Source organism: Pan paniscus, chromosome 5 (genome assembly GCF_029289425.2).
Source record: "Pan paniscus chromosome 5, NHGRI_mPanPan1-v2.0_pri, whole genome shotgun sequence".
Classification (NCBI taxonomy): domain Eukaryota; kingdom Metazoa; phylum Chordata; class Mammalia; order Primates; family Hominidae; genus Pan; species Pan paniscus.
In genome coordinates this window covers 91533653-91558683 of record NC_073254.2, presented here as the reverse complement: position 1 = coordinate 91558683, position 25031 = coordinate 91533653, and the positions used below count along the sequence as shown (strand labels likewise).

The 25031-nt window shown below is 36.7% G+C and overlaps 1 long non-coding RNA gene across 1 annotated transcript in view; it reads right to left on the bottom strand.

Annotated features, from left to right (window-relative positions):
* The window catches only part of LOC134730601 (uncharacterized), a 38892-nt gene extending 18170 nt beyond the window's left edge, over window positions 1-20722 (bottom strand). Inside the window, exon 1 of the long non-coding RNA XR_010112442.1 lies at window positions 6925-20722. This is a non-coding gene — a long non-coding RNA (uncharacterized LOC134730601). The remainder of the gene's footprint in view (window positions 1-6924) is intronic.
* Between the last annotated feature and the right edge of the window lie 4309 nt (window positions 20723-25031).

The following is a 25031-nucleotide window of genomic DNA, read 5'->3' as shown; positions in this document are numbered from 1 at the left end:
AAAAGTGTCCCTGTTTTGAAAGATAAAGTACATGGCCATCCAACATGTGACCCATATAATCTCAAGAAGGATCTTCAGGAAAGTACAATATTACCTAATTTTTTTGCAGTATTTGATATTTGGTAATTTACTCCTTTAATTTGCCAGTTCAGGTTATTCTGGTTACATTGCCAGCGAAATAGTAAAATTGTTCCTTGAGGCGTCTACCTTTCAATTTCTGTAGAACTTGATGCTAGTGTTGAAGCACAGATCATCTTCTGCTTTGTTGTATAGCATATCTACTATACTTTTGTCCCCTGTACTTGTCCACAATATATTTCTTCATACATGTGTCTACTGACATTCATAGCGTGGAGTTCTACAAATAAATGATATATCTTTTGGATAAGGTAAATGATTATCCCCAAGTTTAACTGCTTCAAGATTCAGACTGTTTTCAGGTTTACTAACAATATGATTTACCAATGCCAAAGTTGTGCAGCACCAACTCTCATCTTGCAGTTTAAACAGGTTTGCTATTGGTTTTCCTCTACAAATGGAAGATCAAGACACAACATTAAATCATTTATCCCAGGTTAGTTGCAAAAGGGAAAACAAAATCACAAAATATAGCTACTAGAATTCCTGTTCAGCATTCTATTCTCAGTATGAATACATGTTTCTATGTTATGTGCTTGCTTTGTGGACAACTCTGTGTGGCTGTATTTCATTCATTATAAGACGTGTATGAAATATTGAGCTGCCTTCAGTCTAATAACACAGCATTAATAATATTTCATTCTTAAGGATCATGTTTTATTTATAAAAGATAGGGGAAAGAAAACTGAAAGAGATACAGCTAAACAATAGAAGTAGGTATGACAGCTAGAGATTTTGGCAAAACAATCATAAGCTGGAAAAAAAAACAAGAGTAAAGGTATCACTATTGATATTAATAATATATACATACATATATAAAGATAGTTCCAGAATTAGAAATTTTGTTCAGACCTAGGATGGGAATGTGAATGCATTTAATTAAGTTACAATTTTTTTTAACCACCGGAAGGAGCATACTCCTCAAATTTAAAAACTAACGCATATTAAATTTAATTTGATTTAAATTACAAAATTTTCTACAACTGGAAGAGCCAGGTTCGCCCACAAATTACAAAAATAATGTGTTTTCTTTGCCATTCATTCCCAGACAAAAATGTGAGGATTCTGTGGGGATGCAGGTGAGTAATATTTCCAGAGCCTGCTTAAGTAGGTAGCTGAGTGGGTAGCACAGGTTCCGAATGAACAAAGAAAAACCATGTTAAATTTATGCCCATGTAGTCTGAAAGAAAACAAATATTTAGTGGCCTAGCCCAACCCCCTTATTGTACTGAAGCAGAATTATGCAATGGATTGGGATGCAGAGCTGTAATTAGAAGTTGGGTGGCCTTATGTTTACTGGAATGCCACACCAACTCCACTGTGATGCACGGTAGAGTGTTTCTTCATAGTGTTCCTTATAAAGAAACAGGGAGAAGTGGGAATAATGAAGGGAAAATGAGGGGAGAGAGAGAGAGACACATGATCTCATCTATATTCACTGTAATTAATCTACCAAAACTATTTGTTCTGGTCCCTGAATTCAAATTCAGATAGTCTGAAAAGAGAACCCAAGCTTTTAAACACTCATGCAAAACTACCTTTCCTGAAACATTTAATAATATTAATAAATATATCTTACTTTTCAGTCTATCAGGTTCATGTAATTATATAGTACTGTAATATGTTTGATTTAACGCATAACCGTTGGCCTATGGGGTTTGAAATCCAGATCTTCCATTATATTACTTAGGTCATTGAGACTATGGAATAGAACTAGGGTGAGAGCAGTTTCTGTTAACCTTCCTCCCCTTTTCCCAGAGGCAGGGAGAGAATTATTCTGTGCAAAGGGCCTTAGGCTCTTTGGAGGACAGCTGCCATAATAATATGTATTTATAATCATTTTGGAAATGAATAAGGTAAGGGAATGTTAGTAGCACTAGTAACTAATCCAATTCCGAATTTTGAGAGTAAATGTCTGAACTCTAATTCTTCCTATGTCAGTTTTGGGTATTATAAAATACAACCCAATTGTAAAATGTTTCATTATAGCAGTCTTTTTGCTGTGGACCTAGTGGTGTGCGGAGTTTTTCTCTCACTGTAAAACAGATACCCCATAACCAATAAAAACTAATTGTTAACAGGACCCTGCTGTGATGTTTAATATACAGGGAAAAAAAAAAGAAAGAAGAAAATCTAAACTGCAGCCTTAGGCTGGAAGTCTGTAGCTCAGCCATTTTGCATTGTAATCAGCCTAATATATTAAATATTTAGGCTTAGGGGATCTGTGAGAGTTTAGACCCAGCTATAATATTGGATTAACAATCAGGAAAAATAACTTACCATCTCAGAAGCGAAATTAAAGTAACAATAAACTATGTGATTGACTGAATGTTATAACTTTGAGCTATGTTTCAAAGATGTTCATCTTCCCATTGTCTCAAATAGTGAGAGTAAATTCATCATTTAATGTAATTTATCCAGTAACAAACAACCCAAGAATAAGAAAGCCTAATAAATTGTATAAATGTATTTTATTGATGCACAGCATTTTACATAACTCTATGTACATAGAAATATACCTCATTAATCCAGACACCACAATTTAGAGAATGAGTTAATATAGTTACTGAATAGTTTAGAAGTTGCTCAGACATAAGATCTCTGTTAGGATTAATGATGCAGCACTTAAACAAGTCAAGTCTGAAAGGGAGAGGAAGAAGCTCAATGTCTTAAGATCCTTTTAGTTTGATTTTTGTAACTGGATTACTATTTTGGAATTAAAGTGTTGATAGTAAGTTGTGTTAAAACTCACTGGATAAGAAAGTATTGGGAAGCCAAATATTAATAGCATAGCTATTTGAACCTGATGAAGGTTTGAATCTCAGCTCTGCTCTCCCACTTATCTAGCCAAGCAAGTTATATTTAATGAAATTCTGCCTTTAGTGAACAAATGGGGAGAAACAGTTGCAATTCATTATCTCACTTATATATGGAATCTAAAAATGTCAAACTTACAGAAGCAGAGACTAGAATGGTGGTTGCCAAGGGTTGTGGGCGTGGAAAGAGGGGAGATGCTGGTTAAAGAGTACAAAGTCTCAGTTAAGATGAATACATTCTGAAGATCTATTGTACAGTATAGTCACTATAATTCGTAATAATGTATTGTATACTTGAAATTGCTAAGAAATTAGATTTTAATAGTTCTCATCACAAAAAATAGGTATGTGAGATAAAAGTTGCTAATAAGGTTGATTTAATAATTTCAAAATGTATACAGATATCAAAGCATCAGATTTTACATTGTAAATACATACATTTTTTATTTCTCAATTATACTTTAATAAAGCAGGTGGAAAACACTTGGAATGGAGTCTGTTCAAGAAAATCTTGACCATATGGTCATCATGTATATGTTCTTCCTAAAACTGATTCCAATATACACTGATTCATTAAATTACAGAAACCCAAAGTATCCTTGACACTCAGGTATTTATTCCACAAATAAATTCCACCGCTGGTCCAAAATGATCCTAAAAGAAGACTGCCTGTGGGGTAGAAAGGAGAGACTCATCGCTCATAAAGGCCTGGAGAACAATTAATTTTGGCAAGTCTTTGAATATCTCAGAGCTTCATTGTCCTTTATTAATAAAATGGAGATAATGGAAACTCATAGGGTTCTGGGAAGAATTCAGTTAAATGAAATAATACTTCAATAAATAGTAACTTTTATTGATAGGCAAGATATTAATATTAGCATAATTTTAAAAACAAATACTTGGTATAGATGTTCTAATTATAGTCACTTGAACATATCTAAGAAATTGAAATTCAAATTATTTTTTTAAGCTGAAACTAGCATCACTTGTTAATCCATTCTACTGTCCTTTAATAGTGTTAAAGAAGCTATGTTGCTCTCAATCTTTGCAGGTCAAAATTCAAAATGTAAATTATGTGCCTAAAATCACATGGCTAGATTATATCCCACGTCTTGATTCCTAGTCAATGATCTTTCTGTTATAATGATGGCTTTTATTCCTCTTCTTTTTGTTCTCTTTATTTTTCAACAGCAGAATTATTTTTTCAAATGAAATCTTGCCTTGAGTCACAGTACTTAAAACAGAAAACGTGTAAAGGGATCATTCTCCTTTCACCAATACTTTCTTTTAACAATTTCACACCTTTCATACCTTTTTTGGGAAACCCTAAGGCTCTGTGAAATACAGGCTGCAAACTGTTGGGTTCTAGACTGCTGCGCTGTTTCTAAATGGCTCATTTGGGAGGAGAGGTTAAAAAAGTGAATATTCTTATTCACATTTTAAAGTAATAAATCTGGGCATGATACCATATTTTTCAAGGCTTTTCTATTATGAATTATTGAAGAAATTTAGGTTCAAGTATTAAACCTTATTACAAGGCTTTTTCTTCATGAAGCTTATGTGATAAAATATGTTCATCTAATTTAGAAGTGAGTACACTTTTTCCTGTTATTTTCTAGCCTCTTTAATACCTTTCATGCCATTTTATTTCTTCTAAAAATGTCAATTAGAATGAGTGTATATATATATGTATATGTGTGTGGGTATATATATGTGTATATATATGTATGTATATATGTATATATGTATGTATGTATGTGTATATACATACATATATATGTAAGTGTATACATATACATATATGTACGTGTATACATATACATATATATGTACGTGTATACATATACATATATATGTACGTGTATACATATACATATATATGTACGTGTATACATATACATATATGTACATATATACATATACATACATATATATGTATGTGTATACATACTATATATGTATATATGTACATATGTATGTATGTATATATGTATATACCCACACACATATATATATAGCTTGCTCTTATATATGTAAGATATAAGAGAGCAAGCAATAAAGAAAATAAGTGCCTAGTATAGTTAGGCTAGTACTAAGCCTTTTATAGTTATTTTCTCACTTGATTCTTACGTAACGTGAATGTACCTAGGTCTCAAATGCCCATGGATAAGAATGAGGCTGTATTAATGTTAATATCCAGTCTTTTTTCTCTGTGTCCCACCTGCTCACTACAGAATTCCTAATCTCTTGAAAACCTCCATTCATGTATTGCTGAATATATAGTATGTACAATATGTGTTCATGAACTCACTGAGTGATCACCTATCATTGGCTTCTTCCCTTCATCTTTCACCAGTGTTGCCTGCCCTCTGCACTGCCCTGGATGCCTCTGCCTCCCCAACCTCTGCATCCACGAAAAGCAGAATCTTCCCAGAATGAAAATGCAAACTAGGCAAGGCGCAGTGGCCCATGTCTGTAATCTCAGCACTTTGGGAGGCCAAGGCAGGTGGATTGCTTGAGGCCAGGAGTTCCAGACTAACCTGGGCAACATAGCAAAACCCTATCTCTACTAAAAATACAAAAATTAGCCAAGTGTGGTGGTGCACACCTGTAAACACAGCTTCTTGGAAGGCTGAGGCATGACAATTGCTTGAACCCAGGAAGCAGAGGTTACAGTGAGCCAAGAGTGTACCACTGCACCCCAGCCTGAATGATACAAGACTCTGTCTCAAAAAAAAAAAAAAGCAACCTATGGAGTAGGAGGAAATATTTGCAGACTATATATCTAATAGGCATTAATCTCCAAAATATACATAAGGAACTAATAATTTGATTTAAAATTGGGCTAAAAACTTAAATAGACATTTCTCCAAAGATATATAACTGGACGACAGATATATAAAAAGATGCTCAATGTCACTATTCATCAGGGAGATGCAAATCAAAACCACAATGATATATCCTCACACCTCTGTAAGGATGGCTATTATCATAAAAACAAAAGACAACAAGTATTGGTAAGAATGTGGAGAAATTGGAACCCTTGCACCCTGTTGGGAGGAATGTAAAATGGTGCAGCCACTATGGAAAACAGTATGGAGGTTCCTCAAAATATTAAAAATAGAACTACCATCCAATCCAGCAATCCCATGACTGGGTATATATCTGAAAGAACTGAAATCAGGATCCGAATGAGATACCTGCACTCCCATATTCACTGCAGCACTATTTATAATAACCAAGATGTAGAAACAACCTAAGTGTTTATTGAAATATGAATCAATAAAGAAAATGTGGCATATACATATAATGGGATACTATTCAACCTTTAAAAAAATGAAATTCTGGCTGGGTGCGGTGGCTCATGCCTGTAATCCCAGCGCTTTGAGAGGCCAAGGTGGGTGGATCACCTGAGGTCGGGAGTTCGAGACCAGCCTGACCAACATGGAGAAACCCCGTCTCTACTGAAAATACAAAATTAACCAGGCGTGGTGGTGCATGCCTGTAATCTCAGTTACTTGGGAGGCTGAGGCAGGAGGATAGCTTGAACCCAGGAGCGGAGGTTGTGGTGAGCCAAGATTGCACCATTGCACTCCAGCCTGGACAATGAGAGTGAAACTCCGTCTCAAAAAAAAAAAAAAAATCCACAAAATGGACAACATGGATGAGCCTTGCGGACGTTATGCTAAGTGAAATAAGCCAGTCACAGAAAGATAAATACCGTAAGATTCCATTTATATAGGGTATCTAGAGTGGTCAGACTCATAGAATCACAACGTGGAATGTTGGTTACCAGGGGCCGAAGGGAGGATGAAATAGGAAGTTATTAATCAATAGGGTTAAAGTTTCCATTAAACAAGATGAATAAGCTCTAAAGATTCCCTGTACAACATATACCTCTGATAAATTACAATGTATTGCACACTTAAACATTTGTTAAGAGGGCAGGTCTTATGCTAAGTATTCTTACCACAGTTAAAAAGAAAAGAATCCTCTCAATTCACCTCTGCTCCTGAGATGGCTCTTGACATCTGGTAGCATGAAAGGACTGAGATGGAAACCACCACAGCTCCACTGAGGAATGCTCTGGGGAATGGAACAGCATAATTAGTTGGAACCTAAAGTATTACAAATTGCGAGAGCACCTTCAACTCTCAGGAAACTCTTGAGTCAGAACTTTTTGTAATCATTTCCTGAGCTCTGTCCAGAATGACTGGTCCCCTCATAGCACTTCCCATTGCGAATAAAGTGGATTCATTGTATTACACTTCTTCTCCCCCTTACGAATTCTCAGGGCTTCCAAAATCACATCACCAAAATTGTCTTGTTTGTCATACTTTGCCCAAGCCAGCTAAAAATTATTTGTTTCTGAATCTTGGTTGTGAACAAAGTTCAGGGATTTTTGGTTTTGTTTGTTTAGTTTATTGTTTTTGTTTGTTTGTTTTTGTATTTCATATTTGTATTTCCTAGAAGTTTTCTCATTTCAAAGATAAAGCAGGATATTTAAATAGATACTTAGGGAAGAGGGAATATTGCTTAACTCATGCCAGACCTAAGTCTCAGTTATAATACAGAACATACTTCTATCAACCTTGGGTGTTATTATCCCCATTTTACAGAATAAAAAGAGGTACAAAGTAATGATGTAACCTATGAAGCAACATAGCTAGCAAATGACATGGCTGAGATTTGAGCCCAAGTAGGCTCTGATTAGAAAGCTCATGATTTTTTCCTATTTGACAATATTTCTCTTTACTATTACGCTGTATTTAGGCTAAGCTAACTTGCACTAGGTAGCAAGTGGAGGATGTTTGCTATTTAATGAAGGCCCTGTGTTTCAGTAGCTTTAGACCTTATATCATGGTTCTAGCAACAAATTTGCAAGGTACATTTTGCCATCCCCATTTACTTATGAGGACTATCCTGAATCTGGCTGCCCAAAATCAGATTCTGAAATGAAGATTCTTGTGCGAGCGATTTTTGAAAGAAGAACTCCCAACAAAATAGGGAAGAGGGTGAGGGAATCAAGGAAAAGGACAGAAAGAAGCCAGATATTCGCAGGATTTCAGTCAAAGTCCTGCTTCATGAAACCTCGTATGGCAAGAGACCTCTGCAATGGCAGGCAAGACTTTCTAACTCCCACAACTGTCAGTCATCAGCTAAGGACCACGGAGGTGTAAGGATGGGGGCTGGGTGTGAAAATGAACTAGCAGGCCAACAGAAGTCAGGGTAAGGGCCCACCAAGATAGTAAAAGGGACACCAGAAGATCTAGGTGGAGCACCACTTTGCATATTGGAAAGTAAAGTAACTTGCTAAAGTTCACAGAGACAGCGGGAATCTGAGCCAAGATTCCACGACAGATACTTTCTGTAATACCCTACTAATGTTATCTAATAACAAAATTTATCTCCTAAAAAAGATTATTTGGTTTTAGAAAGTTTGAATTGTCAGATAACTATCAATGTCTGTAGAAGTTAGCTGGGGATATGCACATCGTGACTATACATTTTTGATATCCTTGAATTATATAGTTTCAGATAGTTTTTAAAATGATTGTTGAATGAATTATTAAATGTATGTTCTAAGGTATTTAACCTTATAAATTCAACAATCAGGAAAAAATATTTTAACGTCGTATGTCTCCATTTGTTTCCTGGCTTTCTCCTGTATTTTTTTTTAAACAGCTTTCTTAAGGTAAAATTGACATAAATAAAGTGCCCAATTATATATATATGGGTGTATTATGAAATCACACCACAATCAAAATAAAGATCGTATCTATCACCGGCAAAACGTTCCTCATGTCCCTCCTTCCCATTCTTCCTCATACCACTCACCCATCTCCCATTATCAGGCAACAATGATCTGAATTTGGTCACTGTAGATTCATTCGCATTGTCTAGAAAGTTATATATTAATAAATAAAATCACAAGGTTTATACTCCATTTCTCTGGCTTCTTTCACTCAGCATAATTATTTTGAGATTCATTCATGGGCGTCCAAACTTTTGCCTTCCCTGGGCCACACTGGAAGGAGAATTGTCTTGGGCCACACATAAAATACACCAACACTGACTATAGCTGATGAGTTTAAAAAAAAAAAAAAAAAAGGTTTGTGGATAATTTTCGTGATATGTGCCACCACAGATAAGCAAAAAAGTTTTCACATTCCAAGGGTTGGACACAGCTGAAAGTTATACTATGTATCTATAGGTTACTCATTATTATGAATTAGTAGTATCCAACTGGACAATCGGGACATGAGCATATTTATTTAATCACATCTGGATGGACATTTCTGTTGTTCCCAGCTTGGGAATATTACAAATAAAGCTGCTATGAACATTTGTACAAAACTCTTTGTGTGAATGTATGTTTACATTTCTTTGGGGTAAACACCTAGGAATAGAATGACTGGATTGTATAGTAGGGAATATATTATAATAGATCCCCTTATTCATGGAAGATGTGTTTCAAGACCCCCAGTGGATGCCTGAAACCATGTATAATATCAGACTCTATATATACAGTACTATGTTTTATTCTATACATGCATGTTTATGATAAAGTTTAATTTATAAATTAGGCACAGTAAGAGATTAACCATAATAATTAATAATATGATAAAATAATACTAAGACAGTAGGTCTCATAACCAAGATGGCTACTAAGTGACTGATGGGCATGTAGTATATACAGCACACAAATACTGGACAAAGGGGTGATTCATGTCTTAGGCAGAACAGGGCAGAGTGGTAAAGATTTCCTCATGCTACTCAGAATGGTGTGCAATTCTTGATTTAAAACTTATGAATTGTTTATTTCTAAAGTTTTCCATTTAATATTTTTGGACCACAGTTAACTGCAGACACCTGGAACTGTGGGAAACAAAACTGAAGATAAGAGAGAAGTACTGTATCTATTTAACTTTTAAACAAAGTACCAAATTGTTTTCCAAAGTGTTTGCAACTTTTTACATTCCCACCAGCAATGCATGAGTTCTAGTTCTTTCACATACATGCCAACACTTGGTAAATTTAGTTTGTCTTTTTTATTTTAATGATTGTAAAATGTTTATAATGGTATAGTGTCATTTTTATTTGCATTTCTCTCATGACCACTGATGGTCAACATCTTTTTTGTGTGTGCTTACTTGCCATCCTTATATCTTGATTACTGAAATGTCTCTCCAAGCATTTTTCCAATTTTTACCTTAGGTTGTTTTCTGTCTTAACACATTTGGAATACTATAACAAAATATTATAGACTGGGTGGCAAAAAACAACAAAAATTTATTTCTCATAGTTCTGGAGGCTGGGAAGTCCAAGGCACCAGCAGATTTAGTGGCTGGTGAGGGCCTGCTGCCTATTTCACAGACAATCATCTTCTCCCTATATCCTCACATGGCAGAAAGGGTGAGGGAGCCCTCCTAAGTGTGTTTTATGAGAGTATTTATCACCTATTGATAAACCGTCACAATAGGGGTTAAGATTTCAAGATATGAGTTGGGAGTGGGTGCACAAATATTCACCCTATAGCATTTTCTTAACTTTGAGTTTGAGAGTTCTTTGTGTAATCTGGATACGAGATTTTTATTAGATTTGAAAATACTTTCTCAAAATCTGTGGCTTTTTTTTTCATTCTCTTAACAGTATCTTTGAAAAAGCAGTTTTAAATTTACATGAAGTCAAATTAATTATAGCTTTGGTATATTATCTCAGCAAATTCTGCCTAACCCAAAGTAACAAATATTTTCTCATATGCTTACTTCTATAAGTTGCCTGGTTTGAGTTTTACATTTAGTGTTATAATCCGTTTTGAGTAAACTTTTATATATGTTATGAGACATAAACAGAAGTTATTTTTTGGGCATATGGATACGGTCTTTTTTCAGTATCATTCAGTGCAAACAATATTCTCTCTCAACTGAATTTACACTTCACCTTTGTTGAATAGCCTTTGTTCATACATGTGTGAATCTATTTTTGAGTTCTTTATCCTTTTCCATTATTCTATTTCCCTCTCTTAATGCAAATACCACACTGTCTTAATTACTGTAGCTTTATAAGATTCTTGAAGTCGGGTAATTTTGATTCTACAACTTCCTTCTTTTTCAAGGTTGTTTGGTCTATTCTCAACCCTCTGCATTTTCACATGAATTTTAATGCCAGTTTCTGAACTTCTGCAAAACAAAAACAAAAACCCCTCCGGCATTTTTATTGAATTGATTCTATAAACCAATTTGGGAGATTTAACGTCTTAACAGTATTGAGCCTCTGAACTCATAGACATATTATGTTTCCCTATTTACTTAGGGCTTCTTGAATTTCTCTCAGTTATGTTTTGCAATTTTCAGTATGTGGATCCTGGGCATCTTTTGTCAGATTTATTTCCAGGTATTAAATATTTTGATGCTATTTTAAATGATATTTTAAATTGTAATATCAGATTTTTTTATTGCTAGTATACACAATTGATTTTTTTAAAAGTTATCCTGTATCCTGTAACCTTGCCATTAGCATTTATTAGTCCTGGTATTTTTTTAATAGATTCCATCTATGAGTTTTGCTTCATGTATTTTGAAGCTGTTATTAGATGCATGAAAACATTTTGTATTTCTAAGTCTTCCTAAAGAATTGATCCTTTATCATTATGAAATAACTTTCTTTATCCATGAATATATTTATACATAGATTTCAGAGCAAGAGTTTTTCTGATACTAATATATCCATTCCAGGTTTTCTTAGTTAATGTTCATATGGTATATGTTTTCTAAGCTTTCATTTATTTATTTTTTACCTATTTGTATCTTTATTTTTAAAGGGTGTTTTTTTTAGGCAGCATAGAGCTGACTCTTGGTTTGTTATCCAGTCTGATAACTGCTGATTTAATTGAAGTGTTTAGATAATCTACATTAAATATTATTATTGATATGGTCAGATTTAAACCTATAATTTTGATATTTGTTTTATATTTATTCCATCTGTTTTTTTTCTTCCCTTTCTGAATTAATTTAACGTTTTAAGTGATTCAATTACAACTTCAATTGGCTTATTAAATCTAGCTCTTTATTTTTTATTTTAGTAGTGGCTGTAGGATTTATAGTATACATCTTTAACTTATCACAGTATATTTTTAAGTTATATTATACTACTTTGTTATAGCATAAGAATGTTACAGTGTTACGTTACTCAAACTCTCATCCTTGCTTTTGTGTTATTATTACAAGATGTTTTACATTTTCAAATGCTATAAACTCCACACTACTTTGCAATTGTTTTTGTTTTAACAGCCAATTATTTTTTGAACAGATTTTTTACAATAGGAAAAAAAATCTCATACACTTATTCATGCAGTTATAATTTTCAGTGCTTGCTGTTTCTTTGTGTAAATCTGTATTTCCATTTGATATATTTCTCCCTCTCACTAAAGGACTTTTTTTGATGCTTCCTGTATTGCAGACCTGCTAATGATGAATTTTTTTCAGCTTTTTAAAATATTCTATGAAATTTTTATTTCATTTAAGTTTTCAAATATATTTTTACTATGGAATTTGGGGTTAATGTTTTTTCTTATATAACATAAAAATGTTGCTTCACTGTCTTCTCACTTGCATTGTTGATGAAAATAAAATTCTGTCATTCTTTGTTTCTCTTATGTGTCTTTTTGTTCTGGCTGATCTTAAGATTTTCTCTTCCCAGTAGTTTCAGCAATCTGATAAAAATGTGCTTTCTTGCAATTTTCTTCATAATTTTTGTGCTTGGGATTTATTGAATTTCTTGAATATGTGCGTTTATGGCTTTTATCAATTTAGAAAAATCTTGACCATTATTTCTTCGAATTTTTTTTATTTTCTCTCTCTTCAGGGATTCTAATTGCATACATAGATCACTTAATATTTCTCTACAGCTTATCAATGTCCTGTACTTTGTTATTTGATTCTTTTTCCTCTGTGTGTTTTACTTTGAATTATTTCTATTGCTTTAACTTCAAGTTCACTATATTTTCTTCCACAATGCTAATTTGTCATCAGTCCTATCCATCATACTTTTCAACTCACACATTTCAGTTTTCATCTCTAGAAATTTGATTTGGGCATTTTTTATATCTTACATGTATTCACTTAACTTTTGGAACATATTATATACAACCATAATAATTGTTTAATGTCCTCTTCTGCTATTCTATTTTCGATGTCAATTCTTGGTCAGTTTCAATTGCTTATTCTTTTCATTATGGATCTTGATTTTCTGCTTCTTGCATGCATAATAATTTTTATTGGATGCCAGACATTGTGTTACCTTGTTGAGGACTGAATTTTTTGTATTGCTATAAATATTCTCAGCTTTTGTTCTAGGATACAATTATCTGCAAACAGTTTGAGTAAGTCAGATCCTGCTTTTAAGATTTGTTATGCAGGACTGGAGCCGTGCTCAGTCTATGGCTATTTCCTACAACTGAAGAAAGGTCCTGTGTACTTTACTCAATGCCCTATTAAGTAAAGATTTTTTATTCCAGCAGGTAGAAACTGGCACTATTCTTAGCCCTGTGTAATTGCTGGATACTATTCCCTCTAATCCTTTCAAGGAGTTATTTTCTGGACCTTGAGTAGTTTGCTCACTTGAATACACTGATCAGGACTCTTTTTTTTTTTTTTTTTTTTTGAGACGGAGTCTCGCTCTGTCACCCAGGCTGGAGTGCAGTGGCGTGATCTCTGCTCACTGCAAGCTCCGCCTCCTGGGTTCACCCCATTCTCCTACCTCAGCCTCCTGAGTAGCTGGGACTACAGGCGCCCGCCACCACGCTTGGCTAATTTTTTGTATTTTTAGTAGAGATGGGGTTTCACTGTGTTCGCCAGGATGGTCTCAATCTCCTGACCTTGTGATCCACCCGCCTCAGCCTCCCAAACTTCTGGGATTACAGGCGTGAGCCACCGCGCCCGGCCAGGACTCTTTAACTTTAACTTCAAGTTCATTATATTTACTTCTGCAATGCTAATATCCAAAGATACCAAAGAATACCTTATTCAGATCTTCAGAGTTATTTCTCTGTACAGATCTGTCTTATCCTGCATCCTAGTCCAGCAAATTCTAGTAACTATATTCTCTTGGACTGTTAGCTCTGTCTCCTCAACCCAGGGAGATCACTGGGTTCCCCTCCCTACACCACAACCTGGAAACACACTCAAGGTTCTAATGTTGTACACCTTGTTCATTTCCTCTCTCCCAGGAATCACTGTGATGCATTGCCTGATGTCCACTACATTGAAAACCATTGTTTCTGCACAGCAAAAGAAACTACGATCAGAGTGAATAGGCAACCTACGGAATGGGAGAAAATTTTCACAACCTACTCATCTGACAAAGGGCTAATATCCACAATCTACAATGAACTCAAACAAATTTACAAGAAAAAAACAAACAACCCCATCCAAAAGTGGGCGAAGGATATGAACAGACACTTCTCAAAAGAAGACATTTATGCAGCCAAAAGACACATGAAAAAATGCTCATCATCACTGGACATCAGAGAAATGCAAATCAAAACCACAATGAGATACCATCTCACACCAGTTCGAATGGCAATCATTAAAAATCAGGAAACAACAGGTGCTGGAGAGGATGTGGAGAAATAGGAACACTTTTACACTGTTGGTGGGACTGTAAACTAGTTCAACCATTGTGGAAGTCAGTGTGGCGATTCCTCAGGGATCTAGAACTAGAAATATCATTTGACCCAGCCATCCCATTACTGGGTATATACCCAAAGGACTATAAATCACGCTGCTACAAAGACTCATGCACACGTATGTTTATTGCGGCACTATTCACAATAGCAAAGACTTGGAACCAACTCAAATGTCCAACAACGATAGACTGGATTAAGAAAATGTGGCACATATACACCATGGAATACTATTCAGCCATAAAAAATGATGAGTTCATGTCCTTTGTAGGGACATGGATGAAATTGGAAATCATCATTCTCAGTAAACTATCGCAAGGACAAAAAACCAAACACTGCATGTTCTCACTCATAGGTGGGAATTGAACAATGAGAACTCATGGACACAGGAAGGGGAACATCACACTCTGGGGGTTGTTGTGGAGTGGGGGGAGGGGGAAAGGATAGCATTAGGAGATATACCTAATGCTAAATGACGAGTTAACAGGTGCAGCACACCAGCATGGCACATGTATACATATGTAACTAACCTGCACATTGTGCACATGTACCCTAAAACTTAAAGTATAATAATAATAAAATAAAAAAAAAGAAAACCATTGTTTCATATTTGTACTTTTTTTTTGTTTGGCCAGACTGTAAATCCAGTTCCTGTTATTACATCTCGATTGAAAGCATAACTTCCTCATGATTTTTTAAAATTAGAAATATGGTTACTTTAGACATGTAGAAGTAAGAAGAAAATTGCCAAATACAAAGATAAACCTCAATAAGGTGTCACCTTTGAGAATTCAAGGACAATACAAAGACACAAGTAATAGGGGATAACAGGAAAAGATAGCACATCATAAATAGTTCTGAATCAACAAAGCACAAAGATTTTTCCTTTTTAAACATTTCATACGACAACAGTAGCAGCATCGTCTGGTCACAGTACATTTATATAAGGCTGACCTGCCTTAAAATGCATGAACCAACCTTTATTTAGAATTAATGTTTGATCCTTTAACCTTTTATAAATTCTTAGCTTCAAAATGTCAAAAAGCTTCAAAAGTTTACTCAAAGTGATGTAATTACTTTTCATGGTCAAATTCTGCATTGTGCTTTTGAATAGTGACTATGATTATGACACCTGTTTTAACTTACACTTTTTTTTTTTTTTGAGACAGAGTCTTGCTCTGTCCCCAGGCTGGAGTGCAGTGGCATGATCTTGACTCACTGCAAGCTCCACTTCCCGGATTCATGCCATTCTTCTGCCTCAGCCTCCTGAGTAGCTGGGACTACGGGTGCCAGCCACCACGCCCAGCTAATTTTTTGTATTTTTAGTAGAGATGGGGTTTCACCATGTTAGCCAGGATGGTCTCCATCTCCTGACCTCGTGATCCACCTGCCTTGGCCTCCCAAAGTGCTGGGATTACAGGCGTGAGCCACCATGCCCGGCCCAACGTATGCTACCTTTCTTATATTTCGTGTACATTGTAAATGGAAGTGACTTAAGAGTGATTTTGTATTGATTCAATTTACTACAATGTTACGTCTAAACAAATATTGTCCTGCAATACCTAAACCATTAAGCAAATAATTTTGGAATTGATCTCGAAAAAAAAAATTTGAGCCAACCAGAAAATCTGTCCAATTATTTTACCTCTTATTTCCTTCCTGCACTCTTAGCTTCTGCTCCGTTTTGCTCTATACTTTGCCCTACGAAGCTTGAGCAAGCAAAAACAAACAAACAAACAAACAAACAACCAAAACGCATGTAAGGATCTGCAGGTAGGTATTCATTACTAAGAGCTGTGCCCAACAGATGGCAGAGGTGATAAGGTCTTAGTGAACCGGGCACTAAACCCAGTCAAAAATGAAGATGATGAGTAATGTCAGCAAGATGGCTGACTAAAGGTGCCTAATGCTTGTCACCTCATAAAAAGGACCAAAACAATAAATAAGCAACTACATTTCAGCTAGAGTCTAAAGGAGAGCACTGGAGTATGGGCGGGGGTGGAGGTGGTAAAGAAAATGATATGGAGAACAGAAACTCAGATTGGTAGCATAGAGAAGGGAAGAAAATGACACACCTCTTCCATCTCATCTCCCTAGTTGAGATCAGCTCCAAACTAAGAAAGACTCTTCCATGCAGGGAAAAGGTAAACAGGATAAACAGGAGGCCCCCTCCGTTTGCCACTCCATTACCACTGTAGATACCTGAAGTCTCTACTACTGGACAATTCCGCAGTAATACAAGGCCCTGAGCCAAGTTTAGGGAACTGCCTGGAGTTCACATGGCTGCATTATTCCAGAGGAGGAACCCACCCCAAACCCCCAGGACCCATCAACCCCACTGTGATGCAAGCTGCTCTGGCACACTGCCAAATTGAAACTGAAGTCACTGCTAGAGTACATTCTGCTCAGGGGGACAGCAGCCACTGTGCTCCTCCATTTCTGAGGCTGCACTGCCATTCCACCATGCTCACACTCCTGGCTACAGTGCCACAATATCAATAATTGGAAGCTAGGCAGTATAACAGCTGTAAGCCCAACACCCAAGCCAATGTAGTGTCCTATTCTCCAGTGTACAGGTGGTTCTGCACAACAGGGATGCTGAGGCAAAACCAATGAACCCCCTTCGTTTGAGAAGCAGCCCACTGTCCTGGCCCCAGCAAAGCCATACCACTGCCACCACAAACTTCTATAGCCGAGGCCACTGAGAAACTCACAGGCATCACTGGCATTGATTACAGCTGAAGAAACCCCATAAGCATACTCTGCACCTACCTAGAACCAAAGCCAATGCACACTACTCAGCTGACATCCTAGGACACATCTGCAAGGAAAAAAAAATAACTTTCTCTAAAAAAGCTACCCCATAAAAATGCAAGAAACAACTCTCCCACCAGATGTTGATATCCCACCAGATATCAAGATAGGGACACAAGAAACAAGAAAGCAAGAAAACATAACACCCTCAAAGAAGCACAATAATTCTCTGATAACTGACCTCAAAAAGCAAAAGAAAATTTAGGAAATGCCTGAAAGGGAGTTTAAAATAATAATTTTAAGGAAATTCAATGAGACACAAGAGAATACGGGAAATGAAATGAGGAAAATAATTCATAATCTGAATGAGACAGTCAACAAAGAGACAGATATTATTATAAGGAACTAAACAGAATTCTTAGAGCTGAAGAATTCAATAAATGAAAGGAACAATACAACTCAATACAACTACCACCTACAACAGCAGACTGGATCAAGCAAAAAAAAAAAAGGAATTTTTGAATTTAAAGACAGATATTTTGAGATAACCCATTCAGAGAAAACAAAAATTAAAAAGAATAAAGAATGCCTACAGATCTTATGAGACACCATTAAGTAAATATTCACTATGCAATTTTCAGAAGGAGGAGATAGGGAAAGGCACAGGAAGCTTATTTAACAAAATAATAGCTTAAAATTTCCCAAATCTTCTGAAAGATATAGACATCAGACCTAGGAAGCTTAATGGTCAAATTCAATGCAAACAGGTCATCCCCAAGGGACATTATGATCAAACTTGAAAAGTCAAAGACAAAGACAGAATTCTAACATTAGCAAGAGAAAAGTGTCAAGTCAGATATAAGGGAATCCCCATTAGACTATGAGCACATTTCTTAGCAGAACCTTGTAGGCCAGCAGACAATAGGACAATATAATCAAAGTGCTGAAAGAAAAAAGAAATAGTTTATCTTGTCATCACTGCTCTGAGTTCTCTGCTCCTAGACACCCAACATCTGTGGTGCTGTGACTGGCAGGTATTGGGATATCCATAGCTAAGATGCCAGGATCCTGAGAAGCCTATAAATGGACAAATAAAATTGGGTGATGTGGCCACATAAAAATCATCATGTGCCCTCAGCTTCCTGACCAACCTGGTGCTTCTGCATGTGGTCCTGCATGGCTTGGTGTGCCCCCTTATCTTGGATCTACTTACAGAAACATTATAATAACAAAGAAGTCCTGGCTGCAGCTGGTGCTCTCTTGAAAGTGCCAAATCCTGACTGGAGACTAACCAACTTAGGTTATTATAGCAACTCATGACAGAATAACCCTGATCCTAGGAAGAAGAAGACAACAGCTAATTCCACTGCCTGCAACATCCTGGATAACGAGAGGTTTTTTTTTTTTTTCCTTCTGAGACAGATTCTTGGTCTGTTGCCCAGGATGGAGTGCAGTGGCATGATCTCCACTCACTGCAACCACCACCTACTGGGTTCAAGTGATTCTCCTGCCTCAGCTTCCCCAGTAGGTAGGACTACAGGCACACACCACCACACCTGGCTATTTTTTGTATTTTTAGTAGAGACGAGGTTTTGCCACGTTGACCAGGGTTCTCAAACTCCTGACCTCAGGTGATCCACCCGCCTCGGCCTCCCAAAGTGCTGGGATTACAGGCGTAAGCCACCATGCCTGGCCAACCAGAAGTGTTGAGTGTGTCCACACAACAAATTCACTGCTAGCATAACCAGCATTAGAGAAAGCCAGAACACTAAACATATCTACAACCAAGGACTCTCACAGAGTCTACGTCACCTCCACTAGAGCGGGTGCTGGTATCCATGGCTGGGAGATCTGAAGACAGATTACATCACAGTACTCTTTGCAGACATTCCCCAGCACCAGCCCAGAGCCCAGTATCCCCACTGGGTGGCTAGAGCCAGAAGAGCAATAACAATCATTGCAGTCTGGCTCTTAGGAAGCCCCATCCCCAGGGGAAGGGGGAGAGCACCATATCAAGGAATCACCCTGTGGACAAGATAATCTGAACAGCAGGCCTTGAGTTCCAGACTTCCTAATAAAATAGTTCACCCAAATGAGAAGGAACCAGAAAAGTAATTCCAGTAAGATGAACAAACAGGGCTCTGTAACACCCACAAAAAATAATACCAGCTCCCCAGCAATGGATCCAAACCAAGAAGAAATCTCTGAATTGCCAGATAAATAATTCAGAAGGTTGTTTATTAAGCTACTCAAGGGGATACCAGAGAAGGGTGAAAAACAACTTAAAGAAATTTAAAAAACAATACAAGATATGGATGAAAAATTCTCCAGAAAAATAGATCTTATAAGAAAAAACAATCACGACTTCTGGAAATGAAAGACAAACTTAGAGAAATACAAACTGCACTGGAAAGTTTCAACACTAAACTAGAACAAGTAGAAGAATAAACTTCAGAGCTTGAAGGCAGGCTTTAGAATTAACCCAATCAGACAAAGACAAAGAAAAAAGATTTTAATAAATGAACAAAACTTCATAAATGAAGGAGCGATAAAGTCTTTTTCAGACAAAGGCTGAGAGAATTCACCACTACTAACCCAGAATTACAAAAAAAATGCTAAAATGAGTTCTAAATCTTGGGAAAAAAACCTTGAAATATACCAAAATAGAACTTCCTGTATTAGTCCATTCTCATGCTTCTCTGAAGTAATACCTGGGAATGGATAATTTATAAAGAACACAGATTTAATTGACTCACACTTCTTCATGGCTGGGGAGGCCTCAGGAAACTTACAATCATGGTGGAAGGCACCTCTTCACAGAGGAGCAGGAGAATGAGGGCCAAGAGAAGGGGGAAGCCCCTTATAAAACCATCAGATCTCGTGAGAACTCACTTGCTATCACAAGAACATCATGGGGAAAACTGTCCATGATTCAATTATCTCCACCTGGTCCCACCCTTGACGCATGGGGATTATTAGAATTCAAGGTGAAATTTGGGTGAGGACACAGAGCCAAACCATATTATTCCACCCCGTCCCCTCCCAAATCTCATGTCTTCACATTTCAAAACACAATCATGCCCTTTCAAAAGTCCCCCAAATTTTAACTCATTAACTCAAAAGTGCACAATCCAAAGTCTCACCTGAGACAAGGCAAGTTTTCAAAACTAATCATGTTTTTCCCCAAATCGCCCCAAAGTCTTAACTCGTTCCAGATTTAATTCAAAAGTCCAATTCCAAAGTCTCATCTGAGACAAGGAAAGTGCCTTCTGTCTATTAGCCTGTAAAATCAAAAGCAAGTTAGTTACTTCTTTGATAAAATGGGGGTACAGACATTGGGTGAATATACCCATTCTAAAAAGGAGAAATAAGCCAAAACAAAGGGGCTACAGGCCCATACAAGTCTGAAATCCAGTAGGGCAGTCTTCTAAACTTAAAGTTCCAAAATGATCTCCTTTGACTCCATGTCTCACATCCAGGTAATGCTGATGCAAGAGGTTGGCTCCCATGGCCTTGGGAAGCTCCTCCCCTGTGGCTTTGCAGGGAACAGCCCCTCTCCCAGCTGCTTTCATGGGCTGGCACTGAGTGTGACTTTTCCAGCACACAGTGCAAGCTGTCGGTGGATCTACCATTCTGGGGTCTGGAGGTCCACTAGGCAGTGCTGCAGTGTGGGAGCTTCAACCCTACATTTCCTCTGCACTGCCCTAGCAAAGGTTCTCCATGAGGGCTCCTTCCCTGCAGCAAACTTCTGTCTGGACATCCTGGAATTTCCATACATCCTCTGACATCTAGGTGGAGATTCCCAAACCTCAATTCTTGACTTCTGTGTGCCCACAGGCTCAACACCACATGGAAGCTGCCAAGGTTTGGGGCTTGCACTCTCTGAAACCATGGCCAGAACTGTATCTTGGCCCCTTTTTGCCATGGCTGGAGCACCTAGGACACAGGGCACGAAGTCCCTAGGCTGCACACAGCAGGGGACCATGGGACCATCCCATGAAACCATTTTTATCTCCTAGGCCTCCTGGCCTGTGATGGGAGGGGCTGCTGTGAAAGTCCCTGATATGCCGTGGAAACATTTTCCCCATTGTCTTGGTGATTAACATTTGGCTCCTCATTACTTATGCAAATTTCTACAGCATACTTGAATTTTGCCCAAGAAAAAGGGTTTTTCTCTTCTATTGCACCATCAAGGTGCAAATTTTCCAAACTTTTATGCTCTGCTTCTTCTTGAATGCTTTGCTGCTTGGAAATTTCTTCTGCCAGATACACTAAATCATCTCTCTCAAGGTCAAAGTTCCAAAGAACTCCAGGGCAGGGGCAAAATGCCATCAGTCTCTTTGCTAAAGAGTAGCAAGAATCACCATTATTCCAGTTCCCAGCAAGTTCCTCATCTCCATCTGAGACTACCTCAGCCTGGACTTCATTGTCCACATCACTATCAGCGTTTTGGTCAAAGCCACTTAGCAAGTCTCTAGGAAGTTCAAAACTTTCCTACATCTTTCTATCTTCTGAGCCCTCCAAGTGTCTAGGAAGTTCTAAGCTTTCCCACATTTTCCTGTCTTCTTTCAAGCCTTCCAAACTGTTTCAACCTCTGCCTGTTTTCCAGTTCCAAAGTCACTTCCACATTTTTGGGTATTCTTATAGCAGCACCCTACTCTCTGCAGTATCAATTTAATGCATTAATGCATTCTCAAGCTGCTATGAAGAAATACCCAAGACTGGGTTATTTATAAGGAAAAGAGGTTTAATTGACTCACAGTTAGGCATGGCTTGGGAGGTCTCAGGAAACTTACAATAATGTTGGAAGCACCTCTTTATGGGGTGGCAGGAGAGAGAATGACTGCCAAGTGAAGGGGGAAGCCCTTTATAAAACCATCAAATCTCATGAAAACTCACTCACTATCGTAAGACCAGCATGGGAGAAACTGTGCCCATGATTCAATTATCTCTACCTGCTCCCACCCTTGAAACATAAGGATTAATACAATTCAAGATGAGATTTGGGTGGGTACACAGAACCAAACCATATTATCTCCTTAAAGCATAAATTTTACAAGGCCTATAGAACAATAACTCACACACAAAACAAAAGATACTAAGACAACAACTAACATGATGAGTATAACAGTACCCTACATCTCAATACTAATGTCGAGTGATGTAAATGGCCTAAATACTCCACTTAAAGATACAAATGGCAGAAAGGATAAAAATCCACCCAGCAAGTATCTTCTGTCTCTAAGAAACTATCTAACACATACGAGCTCACATAAACTTAAGGTAAAGGGGTGGAAAAAGATACTCCACCAAAGGAAACCTAAAGCAAGCAGGAGTAGCTATTCTTATATCAGACAAAACAAACTTGAAGCAAAAAGAATAAAAAAAAAACAGAGAGACATTATATAATGATAAAAGATTAGTCCAACAGGATAAATATATATTTATATTTATCCTAAATAAATATATATATATTTAGGATTGTGATATTTTATATATATATATAAAACACTTGAGCTCCCAAATTCATAAAACAATTACTACTATACCTAAGAAATGAGATAGACAGCAACACAATAATAGTGGGGAACTTCAATACTCCACTGACAGCACTAGACAGGTCATCAAGACAAAAAGTAAACAAAGAAACAATGAATTTTAACTACCCTAGAACAAATGGACTTAACAGATATTTACAGAACATTCTAGCCTACAACTGCATAATATACATTCTTTTCATCAGCATATGAAACATCCTTCAAGATACACCATGTGATGGGTGACAAAACAAGTCTCAATAAATTCAAGAAAATCAAAATTGGTTGGGCATGGTGGCTCACACCTGTAATCCCAGCACTTTGGGAGGCCAAGGTGGGTGGATCCCCTGAGGTCAGGAGTTCGAGACCAGACTGGCCAACATGGCAAAACCTCATCTCTACTAAAAATACAAAAAAAAAAAAAAAAAAAATTAGGCTGGGGTGGTGGCACACGCCTGTAGTCACAGCTACTCAGGGAGGCTGAGATAGGAGAATCACTTGAACCCGGGAGACAGAGGTTGCAGTGAGCCGAGATCACACCACTGCACTCCAGCCTGGATGACAGAGAGAAACTCTGTCTCGAAAAAAAAAAGAAAAAGAAAATCAAAATTACATTATGTCCTCTCACACCACAGTGGAATAAAAGTGGAAATTAACTCCAAAAGGAATCTTCAAAACTATACAAATATTTGGAAATTAAATAATCTGCTCTTGAATGATCTTTGAGTCAACAATAAAATCAAGGCAGAAATTTAAAAACTCTTTGAGCTGAACAGTAATAGTGAGTGACACAACTTATCGAAACTTCTGGGATACAGCAAAAGTGGTGCTAAGAGGAAAGTTCACAGCATTAACTGCCTATATCAAAGTCTGAAAGAGCACAAATAGACCATTTAAGATCACACCTCAAGGAACTAGAGAAATAAGAACAAGCCAAACTGAAGCCCAGCAGGAGAAAAGATATAACAAATACCACAGCAGAACTAAGTGAAATTGAAATAAAAAAAATAAAAAAAGAAAGAAAAAGCTGGTTCTCTGAAAAGATAAACAAAATTGATAGACCACTAGCAAGACTAAACAAGAAAAGAAGACAGAAGATCCAAATAAGTTCAATTAGAAACAAAATGAGATATATTACAACTGATACCACAGAAATATAAAAAATTATTCAATGCTACTACGAACACCTTTACATGCACAAAGTAGAAAATCTAGAGAAGATGGATAAATCCTGGAAATATATACAACCCTTCTAATTAAATCAGAAAGAAATAGAAACTCTGACCAGACCAATAACAAATGGTGAGATTAAATCAGTAATAAAAAAAAACTGCCAACAATAACAAAAAGTCCAGGACCAGATGGGTTCACAACTGAATTCTACCAGATATTCAAATCATTGGTACCAATCTTTCTGAAACTATTCCAAAAGATAGTGAAATAGAGAGCCCTCCCTAAATCATTCTATGAAGCCAGTCCTGCCCTAATACAAAAATCCGAAAAGGACAATAAAAAAGGAAAACTACAGACCAATATCCCTGATGAATATAGATGCAAAAATCCTCAGCAAAATACTAAATGCTAGCTAACTGCATCCAACAGCATATCAAAAAGATAATACACCATGATCAAGTGGGTTTTATACCAGTGATAAAAGGATGTTTTACATACTGAAGTCCATAAATGTGAGAAAGAGAAAAAAAATCAAAGCTTAGCACTGCAGAAAACCAGCAAGCCAGAAAGTTAAATGAATGAACAAATGAATGAATGAATGAACGAATGAAAGAAAGAGAAAGAAAGAACGAAACAACCAGAAAAACACTTAACAAAATGGCTAGAGTAAGTCCTTATCAATCAATAATAACCTTGAATATAAATGAATTAAATTATTCAATTAAAAGATATATAGTGGTTAAATATTTCTTCAAAAAATCAAGACTTAACTATATGCTGCTTACAAGAACTCACTTCACCTGTAAGACCACACATAGACTGAAAGTGAAGGGATGAATATAAGCTACACTTATATCAAATAAAATTAACTTTAAATCCAAAACTGTAGAAACAAAATATTTACCATTATATAATGATAAAGGAATT